The 18,309-nt window shown below is 36.1% G+C and overlaps 1 long non-coding RNA gene and 1 pseudogene across 1 annotated transcript; both read right to left on the bottom strand.

The window, feature by feature from the left end:
- Window positions 1-3,597: 3,597 nt before the first annotated feature.
- On the bottom strand, window positions 3,598-11,590 carry LOC141344462 (NACHT, LRR and PYD domains-containing protein 1 homolog; annotated as a pseudogene).
- A 1,403-nt stretch (window positions 11,591-12,993) lies between these two features.
- LOC141343636 (uncharacterized) lies at window positions 12,994-14,913 on the bottom strand. The gene is made up of 3 exons (XR_012356786.1): window positions 14,743-14,913; window positions 14,290-14,392; window positions 12,994-13,402 (listed from the first exon to the last, which is right to left on the bottom strand). It is a non-coding gene; the product is annotated as an uncharacterized lncRNA (long non-coding RNA).
- Window positions 14,914-18,309: the final 3,396 nt, after the last annotated feature.

Below are 18,309 nucleotides of genomic sequence, written 5' to 3' on the forward strand. Positions count from 1 at the left end.
AGGACCGACGTTCATCACCCCTAGTATATAGCATTGCATATGGCTGACAAATACTTTAGTAATGTTTTTCTCATTCATCAAAATCTTAACTCACCATGTATCAACACAATAGTGTTGGTCACCATGTTTGTTGGTGCTTGTCTTGGTGCTTGCATACTAGAATTGTTATAGTAAGCATTGTCTTGTTTAATACTCTCAGTATTAGGTCCTGTGACAAAAAAGACACATGAACAGTTTTTGTTGATGACATCCTTGCACATACATTACGTTACATTTTATATTTTTATATTTTATATGAGCTTATTTACAGTGTATAAAAGTAAACATTCTTGTAGGCTTTAATCTATTATGAATGTTATTATGAATCCTGTTGGACTTGTACAGTATGATAACTTTCAAGCAAGATTTTTAATGGAATATTTCTCCCAATGGTGGTTGATTTCTGTGTGTAAGCACTGTAGCATTGATACAGTAAAATAGCTGTAACACAAATCCAACATCAGATGTGTCTATTAACAAAAAATACGAAATACATAGGACTATTTCTATTTTCAACAATGGTTAAAAAACGAACTGCTTTTGTTGTCCCCATGTATCACTAACCCAGGAAAGCTGTATTACACACTCATTATTTTTATGTGCTAAATAGGCCTAGACACAGACAGATTTTATAGTTTATATTTAATTTTTTATTTACACTTTTTTTGTGGCAGATAAACATTGTCCCACTATCAATACTGTTAAGATGGGACTTGTAAAATACGTTCCAACAAGGACCGTCTACTAATAACAAGGTAAACTCACTTTTACATGGTACTGAGGATTCAGGTTCAGAAAGCTTGCGTTTCTTGCTGACACCCCCTGTTAATATTAAGCACAGTACATGTCATATATTACATATATTATGTAGAAATCCTCAGAAATCCCCTTCATAAATGAAAAGTTCTCTTACCCAGGTCTTTAAAGAGGAATAGTTGATGCTTTTCCAGCAGATAATAAAAAGCCCTTTTGACCTGGTCACCTCCAGAATTTAATGATTCAAAGAGCTTTCTCATTTTTTCTTGATTCGTATTTTCTGCTTGGATTTCTGCATATTTTTCTTCATGTATCATGTCCTTGCTGTGTAGTTCATCTGCTATTGGCATCACTGATTTAACCCTTTGAATAAGTTCTGCAAAGTTTTGATCCACAAACTTGGCCTCTGGGGATAAATGAATAAAGTTTATTAGACCACCATTTTTACACACCCTTTTTTAAAAATCAAACTTTTTATACAATTTTAGTTACTTAACTTTAAAATGAGACTAATGATAAAATTAGTAAAAAAAAAAAAGACGTTTCTGTTAAGCCCTAAAACACAACACAGTGCTAAATTGAAATTTTCAGGTAAACACCTGTTAAAAAAGATAAATATAAATCTCTTCAAAATACAAAACAAACAGTCCAGTTCTCAAAGATCAGAGCTGCGGAACAAAAACATCTCAGGACTTTTATGACTGCACTGTAAAAAAAAAAAAAAAAAGAAAGAAAGGCAAACAATGTATTGGTAATTTTTTTACTAAGACATTATCCAGTAATTTTCTGTTAAGCCTTAAACACAAGTCAGTGCTGAATGGTAAATGTAGGTAAAACACCAGATAGAAAACAAACTGAGTGAATTAGCTTCTTTTTAGCGACACATTCTAGTAAGTTGCAAGCGTTCTAGCAAGCATCTTTAACTGGTGTTTACATCAGCTATGCTGAATTCTTCAAACTTTTCTTTTCCATTAAAATGGATAACAAAATAGTTTTCTTTAGCAGACTTAAAATATTAAGGATGAATAGTTTGTTTTATGTGTGTGCATGTGTATTCTTAAATAACAAACAATTTTTCAGTTTAATAGCTGAAATTTGTCTTAAATGGACAATTTTAAACTATTTAAAAATGTTAATAAAAACAAGTTAGAAGGTCTATTGTATTCTTGTAATATACATTATAAACAAAACTGTAGGCTATATAGACACAAAAACACACGCACAGACGTCTGGGCAATATGATAGATACGACAGAACAAGATTATAGTATTAAGTATTATAACTGGCATTGTCTAAGAGAGAGGGAGTTTTAATACTGACTATCGTAACCGGACGCGATGCTGAACAGAGATGACTGACAGCCCCAGCGGATATGCGGTCCTGAAACTGCAGCCTCTCCGGTTGTGCAGGAACATAGGCTACTATTGGCGGAGTTTCCGCCAACTTTAATTTTACGATGTAAATTTCTGTTCTGTCCCTCACATTAAGCTATAATGGTTTCATATGACTTTGAATATAGTGCACAAAACCTTTTAGGCGACTTGATGCTTGTCTATTCCGTATGGTCTCCCCTCCTCGTGCCATCTCAATTATATTAACCTCGATAATTATAAGTAATTGCGGTCGTCTGAAACAACCACTGCAACAGTCATTTTGACTGGAAAATATTGCTTTCATTAAAAAAATAAACACTGATTTCATATTGCTTTGCAATAATTCGAGCACTTTTCAAGTAACGTTACCATAAACCTGGCTGTTTTCAAGGGTTTCCAGGGCTTACATTTTAAAAAGTGAAATTCTTGCACTTTAAGCACCTTGTATGAACACTGGTTACATACTCATGCGATTTAATAGAATGCAAGAACAAAAGCATTTACCTTCGCATCGCTCGCGCTGCTCTTCTTCGTGGTTGTTCTCGCTCATTTTTGTGGATAACCCTAAACCTAAACTATTAAAATGTTTTAAATTGTAAGTATGTCGATGCTGACCCGTTTCAACGCTCCATTGTTCCACGTATTTGAGGTGCGGTTTAGTCAGATAAAACGAAAGTGGTTTGTTTATGGGAAAAGACAATATGATTGGTCCAGGTAGCTGATTCGCGCGGCAAAACACCGCCATGTTAATGTATAGGTTTTATCAAAGCAGATGTTTAATATCACGATGAAAAGATTTAGTCTTTATCAGCAAACTGTCAATGATTTACATACTCCTATAAGAAATGTGCAGAAAAAATAGTTTAGTTTAATTTAGTTTTTTGTTACACCTTTTTTCTTTGCAATTTAGATACCTGGATGTTTTCTTTTCTTTATAATTTCTTAAGGTCCAGCTATCATATTTAAATTTGAGCACAGTTCATGTGTTTTTTTGCAAGGTAAAGCATAGTGAAATGTGTGTGTGTGTAGCCTACCTGGTATTCATCACGTTGTGGGGACCAAATGTACCCACAAGGATAGTAGCCTAATACCAGTAGATTTTGACCTTGTGGGGACATTTTTAGGTCGGCATGAGGAAACAGGCTTATAAATCATGCACAATGAGTTTTTTTGAGAAAGTAAAAGTGTGCACAATCTCCTGTGAGGGCTAGGTTTAGGTGTAGGGTAGGTATAGGGCAATAGTAAGTACAGTTTGTACAGTATAAAAACCATTACGCCTATGGTATGTCCCCATAAAACATGCAAACCCAATGTGTGTGTGTGTGTGTGTGTGTGTGTGTGTGTGTGTGTGTGTGTGTGTGTGTGTGTGTGTGTGTGTGTGTGACACATTTAAGACAGAAAATTATTTAGAGGGAAATGTAGGAGATATTGTTTTATATATTGGAAATTTACCAATACAAGATTAATTGGACATAAATGATACAACTCATACAAATTCTGTATAAAACATGCTTACCACTTTTTTCATGTGCTCCTTTCAGTCATGATAGTCCCTTTCTAAAAATGTACTTATGTGACAAAAAAAAAATGCATAGTTCTGTAGAACAAGGAAGTTACATAAAGATTGTTCCCTACTCCTCTCAATAAACATTTTTACAATGAAAAGTATAAAAATATATAAAACACGTTTCTCTCTGCACTTTAATTCACTTTAACATTTTAAAGCGAAGAGTCCAATAAATGCAAATCATTTAAAAGGCTGGGCTCCACTTCCTGAATAATAGAGATGAAGAGATTTTTCACTGTGATGCTGCTTTTACGCACTTTGCTGCAGATCTCTCTCATGCTTTCTTCTTTAGTTGAAGTCGGGTGTGTGACTTTAGAATACATTTCTTCATTAATGACCCGCTTCTGAAGCAGTTCGTCTGCAATGGCGTTCACATTCTTAACACTTTTAATAAGAGCAGACCAGTTACTATCAAAAAACTTAACTTTATCAAAGTTAACAGACACTTCTGGTTTAGTTTGTATTTCCCCGTGTTTGCACAAACTAGGCTTGACTTTGCTTTCAATTGTTTCGGCTAGTTCTTCTTTCCAAATTGTTGCAGTCCAAACTGATTTCTGATCATCCACTCGGCTGAGAGACATTTTAATGTCATCGCCCACAGGATGTTTGACCTTAAAGAAGTTTGGCTCGATGTCTCCTCTTAGTTTGATCTCTTCAGGTTGGACAGAAGCACCAGGAACCTCGAGACTGTGTTGTTTCATCATCCGCAGTGGGATTTCAGGTCTTGGACACTTGATTGGTCGATTTAATTTTTCCTCAGCCTTTATTTTTTCTTTAAAAAGTGAATCTGATGGGAAAAAATAGAGGTGGAGAATGATGGGGTTCTTCTGTGTCATGAAGATCAGTAGATCACAGTGCACTTTCACTGATATCCCTAGTTTCATAAGCACTGTTTTAGGAGAAAAATATGGATGGAGTATTTTGGCATGAAAACGAGTCAACTCCACTGATTCAAAAGTTAATCCATCATCTTCAACATTGAGGACCTTTACACTTTCTGTGAAAGAGCAGTCTGACTCTGCTAAACAGGCGTAATGAGGCAGGTGGGCCTCCTCCAGTTTTCCTGAGACAACAGTCACATCAATCACAGGACCAATACGCTCACACCGAAGCCTCTCCAGCTCTGCTCTAAGAAAATGACCATCCACTGCACGGTACTGGAGAGTGACGGCACCAGCACAGACCCATCGTATTCTTGTCCTGCTGCACTCGAATCGACCCGCCGGAGTGCTGATCCTGAACTCTGAGCCTCCTTCATCTGTACAGACTGACGGCTCCACCTCAACCCACTGATCAGAATCACCAATGTGAACACAAGACTGACACACTGGGAGTGGGTGAAGATTCAGTCCAGACGGTTCAGACTCAGAGATGGTTGGCCTGCAGACAGAAATGAAATATATACTGTGACAGCAAAAAGCATTTGGACAATTTTTGTACTGTTAGATCTTGCTGACAAGCTGTCAGAATTGAATTAGATCGCAACAGTTAAAGAAAATCTGAATTCCACTGCATAAGAAACAAAATATATTTGACCAAGTAGCATCTGCAAACAAATAATGGTAGAGCAAAAAAAAAAAAAAAAAAATTTTTTTTTATCAGTGAATGCATAAAAAGTGAAATATTGAAATTGCATAGATACTGAGCACATACCCTTCAATGATCACAGTGCAGTGTGAATCTCTCAATGATTCATACAGTAACTGGAGTCCCACCTCCAGCAGCAAACCAGTGGCATGGACACTACAATACAACATTTTAGCAATGTAAGAACGATAAGCAAAAAACCCACATATAGTTTCGAAAAACTACACGTCTTCTTTTTAGCAAAGAGGTGAAAGCAATCATCAATGTAAGAGAAAAAATGTTATAGAAGCTTAAGTTACAGGGTTAAACTAAAAAAACTTGTACTCAGAGCTAAATATGTAAAATATTAGAGCATGCAACAAGCCAACAGGCCTGCATAAACTATTGGAAGAAAAAAAGACAATACCTTACACAGGACTTTACAAAGAGAGAATGAAAACACAGGCTTTATATAGGCATTTAAAGTAATCTAGCATAACGAGTCTGAATAATGAGTTGTGGGAAATATAGTCCATGATGTGATAACCAAGACAAGAGTGCCCTCTGTTGGCTATCATTGGGACTCCATGACAGGACAAGACAGGACAGGACAAAGGCACAAAACATATTATGGGTGTCAAGAGATTCAGTAGAAATGAAGAAACATACTTGGCAAGCCAGTTACTCATAATTGAGTCATCCAACATTGAGTGGCTTGTTTCGAGACTGTCTTACCGGATTTCCTGTAGACTGCTGCAAGCCTGAACGAGAGTGAGAATCCTGAGAGCCCAGCTCTGATTTAGACTGAAGATGATTAGCTCCACGCTCTTCAGATCACACACAGAGTGCAGGAAAGAAAACAGAGCATCTGCTTGCTCGTTACACTCTGGAGAACTGCAAAAAGCACATAAATATAACTATAAACAAATCATGACAAACACCAATGATCAAATAACTCAACTGGGCATTTAACACTTGCCTTAAAAGTAATTGTTTTCCACTCAAACACGTTTTAAAATGATGTAAATTAATAATGATATTTTTACTGTGAAGTGGTGTACATGCCCATCATGTCTTGTCACTGCTTATCCTCATGCTGCCCTTCATCATGACCAGCTTCATTCGGCACCAGTATTTGTCATGTTCATTTATAATATAAAGTAATCATGCATTAACAGTATGTGAAGGAACTTGCTGTTGTAAACTTACAAATTCAGATTTTAGTGTAATTCTGAACCATTCTGAAAGGTGTTATAATAGATTCAGTGCTAATTCTAAATTACTTTTGTTGGTATCTAGACACTTCGTGAAATCTCTGGACGAGGATTTTCCAATCAGAGCTGCTTAAAGCTGAGCGTGGAAAAGTAAGAGAGATTTTTGAGAGAGACTCAGTCTTCTGCCTATGCCTCATATCCAACCTAAAAAACAGTTAAACATATATGTTAATACAAATAGAGATCTGGACGATGTACTCTTTTGAAGGACATTTGGAAGGACAGTGTATTTTATTGGCTCATTAAGAATGAATATGATAGTACCTGATGTCTTCATCGTGAACTAATACAATAAAACTTGATGAGAGACTTCTAGTATTGTAGCTGTATTCCTCAATACTGGCAAAACAGAATAAAAGGTAAAATACTTAAATCTCAGTCAAATATCACTACAGATTTGTAAATAGCAAGAGTAGAAAGAGTATATGAGAACATTTGAAGGCTGTTTGTGTCCAATAAATATATTCGTCCTTGAGTTAAGTTAGTAAAAACAGTGTGAAATCTCTTCAGCTACAAAACCTGTGGGAACATACAAATAAGTACATTCCAACAGAAATGTCCACTGAGTGGCGCTAAAAGAATGTTCGTTTTTTTTCCCCAGAGCAGATGAACGTAAATATGGTATGTTTTAAGTGGCGTTGGTTTTGTATCTGTCATTGCAGTTCTGACTTGAAATGTCCGTTGAGTGGCGCTGTAACTCCAAGGCTCTGTGACGTTTTAAAATAACCAACGTTGGCAAGTCCGCGTTTTTCTGTGTGATTGGGCTACTTTAGCGCTGTTGCCGCTAATTGTTTTTCATATCTGTGGGTTGAATCGACCCCAACAATGATTATTTAGCCTCTGGAATGCTAGTGGAACCCTGCCAAAAATGTGTATTTTACCCCCCAGAATGTAAATTTTACTGGGGGAACCCCACGAAATGTTATTGAGCTACTTTTGGGCAGGTTTTGTTGTGAAAACCCTGAAAATAATGTACCATGTGCACTACATTTGAACCTACCAGATAATATGAACAAAAGCCAATGTGGCATAAAAAAGCAAACACAAGCATGCCATTTTAGTATGTTTTCCGATCTCTCATCTTTCAGCTTTCATCAGGAGTCATGTTTCTTGCGAAATGTTCCCACAGGTACGTTTTCGTCATGAGATCAGGTAACAAGTCTAGATGATACAAAAGAAATCAAGAGAAATCAGTGTATGTCTATTCCTACCTGAGCTGCTGTAGACTGGTGCAGGTCTGGACTAGGGAAATGATCCCAGAAGCCCAGCTCTTATTCAGACTGACCATCTTCAGATTCAACTTTTTCAGACCGCCAAAGTAAAATGAAGACAGCAGCAAACTGATACGGTCATCAAGAGCTGAAGAACTGCAAAAATTCAGTGTTACATGTATGAATTGAAATAAAGCTACTGATGAGACAAATCATCAACTGAATTGAATAGCCAAATGAAATGAATAATTTTCTTACTCTTCTGCAAATTGCTCTGCCTTGCTAAGTCTCTGTAAAAAGAGTGTCCAGTCAGTGCTGGATATCTCTGATTGTGGACATGTAAGACTGATGTTTAAGACTGCTGGAAATAATGGATTCTCCTCTGAGGAGCTGAAAGACAGCCTGAAAGAGAGAGAAACAAAAGGCAACTCAATATGAATGATTTCAATTGTGTTCTGAAACATTATCCTCTTTGTATCATCAGACTACAGTTTAAGTGCTAAATTCTTACAGGTAATCTTCCTGTGCAACAGACAGGTCAAGTGACCATCTGGGACTCTCACCACTGTGTTCATCCTCTTGAACTCTACAAGTCAGAACAAAAACACAAAATATTGAATAAAAAAACAATCACACAATTTATACAACACTTCAAATAGCACTAACTGGTTGCATAATATCTGACTTCTTAGGAATTAAAAAAAGGTACAGCACTTTAGTTCCCTCAGTGATCTGAATTCAAAAAGAGTCTTGAGCAAATCTCCAACATCAGTCAGGTGGTCCACTGAGAACCTAGAACCAGAAATAAAGATTGTTCAGAACTAAATATTATCATGTAGAGGAATCATATTATACATTTTTTAAAACAGTTTTATTTGATGGCCAATTCTTACCTTCTCTCTGACACATTTATTGAGTTAATTTTTTACTGTTTTTACTTGTTTACTGAACTGTCTGTGAAAACAACATTCTTTGAAAATACAAATGTCCAAATATAGCACATTTTAAAGGTTAAATGTCTGATCCTGCAATAATATAGTGTTTTTTGGAGGTTATTTTTTCATAGAGCAGTAAACTATTTTATTTCAATTTGTGAAAATTGTGGTTCTTCATCACAAAATTTGACCCCTTAATCAAGCCAGATGTAAACTCATTTTAGGATCATACTTATTACATTTGTAAATGCTTTCATCAAACACTGACCTCATATTCTCACACATACAGAGTGCTGGCTGAAGAATCTTGAGTTTCTTAGCTGTTAAATCACTGTACATGAGGTTCAGGTATCTGATGTGTGGACAGCACTGAAGACAGTACCGCAGCACCCAACAGTCTGTGCTCCTCAGGGAAACGTTAGACAGATCTATGGATACCCAATCTCCTAAAGCTCTCCTCACAAACTCCTCATCTTGGAGCTCATACAGACAGTGGAGAGCAAACAGTTTATCTTCATCCTGAAGTGTAAGGATTGTGCTCTCCATCTCTTTTCTTATGATGTGAGAAACAGTCCAGTTGTGTGTTTCAAAAAGTGAACTGCTTGTGTCTTCATTAGAGAGACCACAGAGAAACTGCAGAACTGAAGCGATGGAATTTGATAGTTGACCTTTCACTCTCTCAGCAGTTAAGGTGTCTCTGATGTTCCTCTGGGACTCCTCTTCATTCAGAAACATATGATAAAGAGCTGTAAAGAACTCCTGAAAGCTGAGGTGCATAAACTTGACCTCTCTTCTCCTTATCAAATCTTTAATCCTAAATTCTTTATGCAGAAACGGGCTACTATCAGCATCTAAACCTGTCTCATGAACAGTCTTCTCATTAAAGAGGACTTCTTCATCCAGCATCCCTTCCTCTGCCAGCTGACCCAGACTTCTGAGGACAGATCGTCTCTGGTCATGATGCTCCAGTACAGTGGACACAAAGTGCACATATATGGAGGTGGTTGACTTTACTTCTCTAATCACATGATCATCATCTGTAATGTGTTTCTTCAGACAAATACAGACCATCCAACACAGCAAAGGCACAGAACAGGCAGTCAGGAGGCTTTCATTTGTCTTCACACTCTCATATGTTTTCCTGAAGAGTTGCTCATCCTGAAAGAACTTCTGGAAGTACTCCTGCACCCCTCTTTCAGAGAAGCCCATAATCTCAGTGAAACGCTGAGGTCCCTTGAGGAGATTCATTACTGCATCAGCATCTGATCTGGTGGTAACAAGTAGGAAAGAGTCAGGCAGCATCTGTCCATTCAGCAGACTCCTAAGAATGTCCATTGGTTGAGCTTCCTGTGATGGCTTACTAGGTGATGATATTTGGATATGTGGATTGAATGAAAACTCATCAATTCCATCAATAAGGATGAGGACTTTCTCTGGTATTAACTTTAGTATCTCTGAGGTATATGTTAGCCTGTAACTCCAGTTCAAGAGGTCATTCAAGCTAATTTCCTGAGAAAGACACTTCACCTCATCAAACTTCAAAAGAAAAACTATATCAAAGTTTTCAGAGTAAAATTCTCCAGATGCCCAGTCCAACATGATCTTTTGTAACAAGAAGGATTTCCCTCTTCCAGAGTCTCCACTGAGAATCACAGATTTCGGTGTCTTTCCATCACAGTCGGGACTGAACAGCTGGTCTATTCTGATGCTGCGATTCTTGTCATTTGATAACAGTTGAGATGGTGGTTTTGATCCAGAAGCATCAACAGACCTAACATGATCACAATAGTATTTCTCAGTTTGCTCCTTGCTCCTCTGAATGATCACTGGCTCAGTATAACGGGCGGTCAGTTCCACGTGTTCATCAGATGGAATATTATACTTGGTCACAAAAGTACATTTATCTTTGACTAAAGACTTGTACTGTAGAATCTCATGGCCGTGCTCTGTAGGAAACATAAAACAGTCACTGATTTTCTTGGATGAAGATATTAAGCACTGAGAAATGGTCCTTATTAATTTAATGCAACCTAATGCTTAATGTGTCATTCAGAGCATTTTTAATGCCTTTAAATTTACTTTTCAGTTTCTGAACTGGTACTCTATGACATTCAATTTGAATAGATTTTTCTGTCAGATCTTTACCAAGGTAACAGAGCAGGTGTGGTTCTTGCTCCCTCAGTGCAAAGTAAAAGGCAGATTTAACTCTTTTTCCTTGTTCATCTAGTGCTTTATAAAGCTCTAGCATTTTTTCTTGGTTGGTCAGAGCTCTCCTGATCCGTGTATATGTCTGATCATTGAGCATATGTTGTGCCAGCAGCTTATCCACCACTGGAATCACCATTGTAACCCTCTCGATGAGCTCAGGCCTGTGCTTATCTACAAATTTGGCTTCTGGAAATGGATCAACTGACAAAAGACATAGCAATTCTTCACTTGAAAGGTCTATTAAGGAGAGAAGGAGAGATACATTTACTTTAGAGTGTTAAGCATGACCAATATAAAGTGTTTTAAGAGATGATATTGCACGTTTCTTTAATTTTATTTTTGATAAACTTTTGAACAGATTATTTTCTGTGGTATCTTTACCTAGGAAAGTAAGGTTTGATTCACACTCATACAGTGCAGAATAAAACGCAGATTTAATTTCTTGTCCTCCTTCATCCAGTGCTTCATAAAGCTTTCTCATTCTATCCTGTTTGGTCCCAGCTCTCCTGATCTGTGAATATGTCTCCACACTGATCCTGCCCATTGACAGCAGCTTGCGTGTCACCTGCATCACCCTCTGGACCCTCCGGATGAGCTCAGACCTCCACGTGTCCACATATTGGGCCTCTGGAGAAGAACACATAAATAGACTATTTCCCATTTCCAAATAATTGAAAGAATTTTCTAAACATTTACAACTTAGATTTGTGATTAAAAGAATAGGTTGTGCAAAAAAAAAAAAAAAAAAAATTTAAATATAAACTTTATTCATTTAATTCACTCATGTCATTTAAATGCTGTTTTATTATCTTGAGGAACACTTTATCAAAAGGGCTCATCACAGGTTTTTAAAGCCATAAATGTAATATAAACCACATTTATGGAACTTTAATGGCTTTTTCGTGTTGATAAATGGACAGGATCTTCATTTTGGGTAATAGCATAGTAACAGGGTTGTGTGAAAAATGTAGGAAAGCTAAATTTGACATTTTTGTAAATAATAAAATTCCAATGAAAACTAAAAATATGGAACAGATATATATTTGTAGCTATAGCCAACACAACATTGTATGGGTCAAAATTATAGATTTTTCTTATATGCTAAAAATAATTAGGATATTAAGTAAAGATAATGTTCCATTAAGATATTTAGTAAATTTCTTACCGTAAATATATAAAAGCTTAATTTTTGATAATTAAAAGGCATTGCTAAGAACTTTATTTGAACAACTTTAAAGGTGATTTTTTTTTTTTTTTTTTCAGATTTTAGATATTCAAATAGTTGTATCTCGGCTAAATACTGTCCTATACAAAGCATACAAGCAAAGCTTATTTATTTAGCTTTCAGATGATGTATAAATTTTAATTAAAAAAAATTACCCTTGTGACTGTTTTTGTGGTCACAAGGGTAACATTTGTTTTTAAAATGAGTTACATTTGATGCTGCTGTTAATAAATTTCCAAACATATCTAATAGTTCTCTATCTTTTCCTCCCACACACACACACAAAAGGATGTAATATCGCATTCAAGTTCTCCTGGGATGTTCGTATTTACAAGGCTGTTGGGCTGGAACAATATTAATTTTTCTACATAAAATTCAACAATTTTTCTATTTTTATTCACTTTATGAAAGTGGTGTAAACTTATAGTCATATAGTTGTTGGTACACTCTAAAAAGTGCTGGGTTAAAAAATAACCCAACCATAACCCAGCTGCTGGGTAACTATGGGACAGAACACGCGTTGGGTTGTTTTGACCCAAGGGCTGGGTTAAATCATTTGACCCAAAATGCTGGGTTGTTTATTTGACCCAACCAGTGGGTCAGATTAACTGTGTTGCTGGGTTAAAAACTACCAAAATATTGGGTTATTTATTGTCTAATTGCCTTGCTACCTTTATATTTACCAATAATAATATATAAATCACAAAAGAATGTAAAATTATTATTGTTTTTCTGTAATACAGTTACACAACACAAAAAAATGAATATGTAAATGTCATTTTAATGAGTTTTCATATTTCTTTTTAATACAGTTTTCAAATAGGTGTAGCTGTCACACATTTTGTCCAACCCTTAAAGACACAAATAACGGTTTTAGTAGATCAGTTTCTTTTAAACACAAAACTGTAAACAAGGCACACTATATTCATATTCTTTATGTCAACATTGCAGCAGCAGAACACTCAAAAATGAATTATTACCACATTAGAATCATTCCAAACATTGTGCCATTAAAACTAAGCCAAACAAAGAGTCCACCAGACAATTCTTACAATTTAAAACATGTTACAAGTGGCCAAAAAAAAAACTTCACACATGAAGACTTATGTCCATCAATATGATATACTGCAAGCTGGAGAAATTCCCAGGCAACAAGTCCGCTTCAATGGCATGGCCTGGAACAATGGCGAAGGTCTAGAAATGTTGTTGTCTCATCCCAAGGCTCAAATCCACCATGTTGGTCCCCACCTGTTAATTATACGGCATTTAGTCTTGCAACATTACATTTTAAGTTAAGTGTATTTTATGAACATAAACACAGAGGCATGAAATAAATGCTCATTTTGCTTCTCAACTTTTCATACAGTTGTGGTCAAAATTATTAGAAAACTAGTATTTTCACCAGCTAAATAAGGTTTTAAGTCAGTGATTTCTATCTTTTGCTGTAGTGTGTCAGTAGGAAATATCGGTTTACATTTCCATTCATTTTGCCATTAATTGTGATAATCCAGTGACATTTTTGTTCTGTGCTCCACACAGGATCTGATCTCATCATCATCCAGAAGAACTGTGAAAGCGTCACCAAGATGCTCCAAGAGACCTAACTGCAAAGCTACAATACTGTTAAAAGTTTTAAGCACTTGTCTAAAAATGTCATAAAATGACTCTGTCAAAAATAATGTCATAAATAAATGTTCTTAATAAATTAACCTTGATTAACTAAATTAAATCAACATTTGGTTTGACCATCCTTTTGCGTTTAAAGCAGCTTTTGCCCTACACTAGGTGCACTTGCACATAGTTTTTCAGGTAGCTTTGCAGGTAGGTCTCTTGAAGCATCTTGGGGACGTTGTCACAGTTCTTCTGGATTTAGTCTGTCTCAGTTTGTTCTGTTTCTTCATGTCATTCCAGACAGACTGGATGATGATGAGATCAGATCTGTGTGGAGGATTGGCTGTTGTGCCAATGTAAACTGATATTTCTCACTGACACACTACAGCAAAAGATAAAAAACACTGACTTAAAATCATTTTTTAGCTGGTGAAAATACAACTGTTATAATAATTTTGGCCACCACTGTGTTTATATATATACATACACCCTTATTAGAGCAGAAAACGTAAAACAAAACTTACAGGTTGTACGTCAATGAATGGCCTCCGGGATTCCGTGGTTGTGGGTCTGAAGACCTTTTATCCAGAGTGGGCAGGACTTTGAAAGCACTTTCCCCTTTAGCATCTAAACCATAGGAATAATATGCAAACTGTGAACCATATTTTATAATCAAAACAAACTGAAACACTTTCATATGAAGATTTCTTCATTCCTTTAAATAATGCAAATTAATTCCCACCCTCATTCAACTACTGCTGGTTAAGTTTAGGTGTGGGGTCAGATTCAGGGATGTAGAAAATGCTCATGCAGAATAAGGCATCAGTTTGTGCTTCATAAGTACTAATTAACAGCCAATATACAAGCTAATAAGCAACCAGTTAAGTGTTACTGTATCATTGTATTTACCAGTTGATGTGTGTCAAATACAGTTGCATATTGTTTTATAGATTGACATATTATTAGAAAAAGCTTACCTTAAGTCATGTCACCCAGCTCTGAATGCACCTCACTGAGCACTGGCAAGAATTAGGTCTGCAACTGTAGCCCAGTCTTCAAAAAGTCTGCCTCTGGATATAGCTTCCTAAAGTCTTGTGAAATCTGATCAAATCTGAAAAACAAATGTGGTTCAATAAGTTTAAGGTTTATACTGGTCTCCTAGTTTGTAATGCAACACAGGCATTCACTAAAATAGAGGAAGAAGGGGCCGTTCACATGCCGCGCCTAAAAACGCGTGAAAACGCAAGACGCGTCACTTTCTTTCCAAAAACGCAGCTTGCTCTCCCATGGCGTCTGCCGTTGCTAAGCAACCATGTCCCGCGCCTGGAAAAAATGAGCTTCCATTATGAGCGTATAATAACGAACTTCAGTGCGCAAAAAACGCGACATGTGAACGGCCACATACACCACGAGAGATTAAGTCTAACTTTACATACTGTAGCTAAGACAACATTACATTTAAGTAATAAACAATGGTACATACCAGTCATATTGTGGTTTAACATTATTAAAGTAAGGGACATAGCGTTTTAGCTAATGCAGATAAGTTACCTCAAGGAAAAAACCGCGAAAATGCTCAACATAAAACATATGGATCTATCGTTGGATTCGGCACGTCGCAAACATTTACTTGAAAAATATGCCCTTAAAAGATCAATTTTTGTATGAAATGATCTAATTTTGACAAAACATTACAAAGCAATACAGTATGCAGACAGTAAAGGAACTTACCCCCGTATTTCTGACCTACTCTTTCCATAAGGCGTTAAAATAAAGGCCATATGTATACTGTAAATTATACAAATAACACTACACACACACACACACACACACACACACACACACACACACACACACACACACACTTTATATAACAATAAAGCGATTGTTGAGGCAAAAAAGTACATCGCTAGGCTGCTTAAGTTACAACGTTCGTCATTCACGGAATAAAATGCCAACCCCGCACAGCGACATATCAAATATTGCATTAAACAGTGAAATCAGTACGCTCTAAAACACAACTTATTAAAAATAAAGGTAAATAATTATATAATCATTATTAATTTACCGTATAATCCTGCTTGCTGCGAGGTGCGTGACCGCCTGGCGACGAGACGAGTGAAGAATCCAGAATGTTCGATGAAGTGAAAAAAATAAACAAACCGGTTGGGTCAAAATAACCCAACCCAGGTGTTCATAGTGAAAGAACCCCTTATAGTCCATTTGACCCAGCATGATCAACCCAACTGTGTGTTTACAGTGCCTCAAACAACCCAGAATTTTGACCCAGCACAATTAACCCAGCAATGTGTTTACAAAAATAACCCAGCACTTTTTAGAGTGTAATTATACAACAACATAATATGTTGCATATGTAATTTATATAGTTTTATTTTACATAAAAAAATAATATCATTTCATGTCGTATCTATCTTCCCATCATGACTTGAACGCACCATATGCCTGCTTTAAAAAAGTCAGTGGGCATCATCTCTCTATACCTTTCATTGTGATAATGGAGTAGCAATCCAAAGACAGAATGTTCAGTCCATTCGCAGGATATGGATTGAACAAAAGAGGGACAATGTAAGACGTAACTTTATTGAATAATAAATCAGAACTTATTGTTATCTTATTGTTATTGCAGCACTCTTTTTTCCTCGTTTTGTTTTCAATGCACTCCCTTATGCTAACAAGAATGTAACGGACGCGATGCTCGAGTCCTGCAGAAAGTAGTAGTGCTCAGTTTGAAATCCAAATCCAAAGAGAAGACAATGAGTGATTAAAACTTAATATATAGAAAATATTAACTTACTGTGATCTGACATCGTGTCTAGCCTATGGACATCCTACATCGAAGTCCAAAGGAACATACATCGGCGCTGAACTTCTGTGAGTTTCTGTGAATTTCCTGGATGGGTGTGGTCAGTGTTGCCAACTGAATTTCAGGGGAAGTTGCTAAGGTTTTATTTTATCATGCCACACATCAGATCGACACACAGATGCAAAGAAAAATAGCATCAATATAATGAAATGTGTTTCCGTCCATCAACATACTATGACGAATGACGTCACTTTGTAGGCCGATCGGCTGCTAGCATCACGTTGGTTTATTAAGATAATCCTCACAAAATAATACAACTTTTATGAATTTCGAAGCCTAAATACAAACGCCAGAACTAAAAGGTTAAACTTAAACTATAAACGGACTGCAGTCGCTCGCCTTCAACCCACCACCATGCTTCCGACAAACTTATTTTTGCAAACATGTTCTGCGTTAAGGAGAACATGTTTCTAAAAATATTACTGTGTTATATCCATGTAATGTTATTTTAATGTACAATAAATAAAATTACGTTTTTCCATTGCTTTCTCTGTCTTCAACCCCTTGTGCTTCAGGTCAGAACACAGCTCGTTCCCTTTGAAATAGTGGGTAAAAAAAATCGAAATACGCATTTAAGTACTAATAATTTACCATCATTAAGAAAATATAATAAAACCAACGAATACCAATCAAAATGTGATTCACTGGTAGGTCTGCTTTCTATTTTCTTAGCACCCTATGCAGATATAAACACCACAAAAACAACAACAAATGTACCTGACCCAGTAAAGGTTAGTTACAGTGCTTAAATATTATGCATTGATACAGTGCAGAGTAAAAATATACTGAAACTTTCAGTCTGAAAAGTGATAGCTGTAATATTAAAAAGTATACGTAGTACATGTTGTAGTAAAGTGAATAATATAATAAAATAGCAAGTACAGCAGTACAATAGCATAAGTAATATAATAGATTTACAATAGCAAACATTATATGTATAATACCATAATAAATATATTAATAACAATATTAGAGTAATAGCAAGTAGAATATACAGATCAGACAATAATGAAAAATAAAATGAATAGTAAATTATAAAGTAAATTAAATTATAGTGAAAAGTACTTTAACAATAGCATTTGTGTAAAAAAATTAAACAAAGACAAAAAAAATAAACACATACACACACAGTTGAAACCTGAAGTTTACATACACCATTGCAAAATGTTAATTATTTAACCAAAACAAAAGGGATCATACAAAATGCATTTAGTAATGACCTGAATAGTGTTGGGCAATATGCTCAATTTTCATATCGTCCTATTGTCAGCCTGTGAGATCGCCAATACACGGTACTATCATGCTAATTTATTTAATAATATGTAAATATGTAATAAATTCCTTATTTGTTTTGTAAGGGTAGTGCATGTGACTTGTGACACAGTTGTGCGTGAACAGAGCGCTGAGGGCAGTTCTGTCGGAGGGGTTCAAGTTTACTTTCGGTTTCATTCTCTGCTATCTTCAGGGAGCGGTAAATGTGCGTGCCTGAATGTAAATGAATGTATCTTTACCCGTCATTTTTGCAATAATGCTACCACTATATGTCTGATCTTTGTCATCAGTTCATGTTGTAGTTCAGTTCATATAGAATGTGGAGAAGCGATGTGTGTGTAATTCACGTGCATATGTTTAGCGCCATTTTATCACATCGTAATTCTAG

The sequence above is a fragment of the Garra rufa genome, chromosome 10 (assembly GCF_049309525.1).
Source record: "Garra rufa chromosome 10, GarRuf1.0, whole genome shotgun sequence".
Taxonomy (NCBI): Eukaryota; Metazoa; Chordata; class Actinopteri; order Cypriniformes; family Cyprinidae; genus Garra; species Garra rufa.